The sequence below is a fragment of the Lactuca saligna genome, unplaced genomic scaffold (genome assembly GCF_052625555.1).
Source record: "Lactuca saligna cultivar CGN05327 unplaced genomic scaffold, ASM5262555v1 scaffold_50, whole genome shotgun sequence".
Taxonomy (NCBI): Eukaryota; Viridiplantae; Streptophyta; class Magnoliopsida; order Asterales; family Asteraceae; genus Lactuca; species Lactuca saligna.
In genome coordinates, this window is record NW_027629912.1 from 15,001 (window position 1) to 17,500 (window position 2,500).

The following is a 2,500-nucleotide window of genomic DNA, read 5'->3' on the forward strand; positions in this document are numbered from 1 at the left end:
CACAAACAGCACCATCCCAAACTTCCAAAGCTAGACCACAACCCTGGATCGGTGTCGCAGAGACCTAACGAGGCATCCCCACACCACGCCAAGGCCCCCACTCGGAGGGGTATTATGCCACCGACTAGGAATCAAGCAACAGTCACCCAAGCTCGCGCTCAAAGGCAGTCTGGCACCTTCATCCCTTCCCATGCTCACCCACGGCTCCCCCCCTATATATACATATTGCACAAGGAGCTTGGTGACAGCAACACCCATTGCTTTCCCTGAGGATGTATATTTCTTAGTATGCGCACGGCGTCGAGGCACAGGTGAAGCCAACGGGGCTAGTTTCTGCGCCCTATGTCGAGGAAAATCAAGGCAACGGGCTAGTGTATGGGCACAACGTCGAGGAGACTCAAGGAGATGGGGCTAATTTTCAGGTCACCGTTCGAGAAATCAAGGCAACGTGTTGGGGGGGATGGCCTCTTTCATGGGTCGTGGGGCTTGGCTTGGCATGCCTCGTGTGTGCTCGATACAGCCTCACGATTCTTATTTGCCCATCAACCATGCCGGGCACCTATGAGAATGAGACCCCATGGTACCCCCTATATATACATATTGCACAAAGAGCTTGGTGACAGGAACAGACATTGATTTCCCTGATGATGCATAATTTTTGGACACACACGACTTGGGGGCGAGGGGACACGGGAGTGGGGCGCCAATGGGGGGCGTTTTGGCCCCATTTTCGTCAAGAGCGGGCGTCTTGGCCATGCCTTGAGCGTGCCAGCCTCGAGAGCCTTGGGCGTTGGACACCCTTGGGGCGCCAATGGGCAGCAGTCCCATGGTTCCCCTATATATACATATTATACAAAGAGCTTGGTGACAGGAACAGACATTGATTTGCCCAAGGATGCATAATTGTGCGAAATCGTCCATAACTCGCTCGAATTAATTCGGATTGACACAAAATTTTGTAGGGATGCTTTTTATTATAAATGAAAAGCTTTGAAATAAATAAAAAAAAAAAACAAAATGTCATGTTTGAGGCGTAAATGTTTGTGTCCTATCCTTGGTCATGCCTTGAAGCGATGGTTCCCTACTTGTTGGAATGTCGCTCAAATCAAGTAGGAATGCCATTGAAAATTTGTGTGGGTCGTTGTTAACATAGACGAATGGACTTGAAATGAAAATATATCATATTTGGGTGTTTGTCCCTGTCGCCTGGTGATAGGCAGGCAGATAAGGCTTTTAGGTATTCATAAGTGGCTTAGATGAACTCGAAAGAACACGAGTTGATCGGATTGGAACTCATATATTCAATTTACTATGTACTAAGTAGGAACTACACTTTGCTCCCTTCATCGTTTGACTTGCTTAGAAATCTGCTCATGGTTTGTCAAGGCCCCTTGTTCCTTAGACCGATGAGGATGGGATTGGGTTGCTCATGGGCATGTGTGTGGCAAGATGCCTTGTTCCATTGGTCGTTCATGGGTGTTCGTGTACGAAGTAAACTTGTTCCCTTGGTCGTTCATGGGGTTGTGTGTGGGAAGAAGCCTTCTTCACTTGGTCGTTCATGTGTGTTTGTTTGGGAGGTAGCCTTGTTCCCTTGGTCGTTCATGGGAATGTGTGTGGCAATACGCATTGTTCCTTGGTCGTTCACACCCTTGTTCCCTTGGTCGTTCATGGGTCTGTGTGTGGGAAGAGGCTTTGTTCCCTTGGGTAGCCTGCTTGCCTTGCCAGCCCCGTATGCATTGTTCCCTTGGTCGTTCGTGGATGGGTTTGTGCGTGGCAAGGTTGCCTTGTTCCCTTGGTCGTTCATGGGCATGTGTGTGGCAAGGTGCCTTGTTCCCTTGGGTGGCTTGCCTTGCCAGCCTCGCTTGCTTAGGTTTCCCAACACACCTGTCGGGCACCAAGGGTGGTATTAGTCCCCATGTACCCCCTATATATACATAATGCACAAAGAGCTTGGTGACAGGAACAGACATTGATTAGCCCGAAGATGCATAATTCCCAACACCATGCCTTGTTCGTCATACACGCTTCTGGGCACCAAGTGGTGGTAGTCCCCCATGGGCATTTGTGTGGCAAGGTTGCCTTGTTGCCTTGGTCGTTCGTGGGCATGTGTGTGGCAAGGTGCCTTGTTCCCTTGGGTGGCTTGCCTTGCCAGCCTCGCTTGCTTAGGTTTCCCAACACACCTGTCGGGCACCAAGGGTGGTATTAGTCCCCATGTACCCCCTATATATACATAATGCACAAAGAGCTTGGTGACAGGAACAGACATTGATTAGCCCGAAGATGCATAATTCCCAACACCATGCCTTGTTCGTCATACACGCTTCTGGGCACCAAGTGGTGGTAGTCCCCCATGGGCATTTGTGTGGCAAGGTTGCCTTGTTGCCTTGGTCGTTCGTGGGCATGTGTGTGGCAAGGTGCCTTGTTCCCTTGGGTGGCTTGCCTTGCCAGCCTCGCTTGCTTAGGTTTCCCAACACACCTGTCGGGCACCAAGGGTGGTATT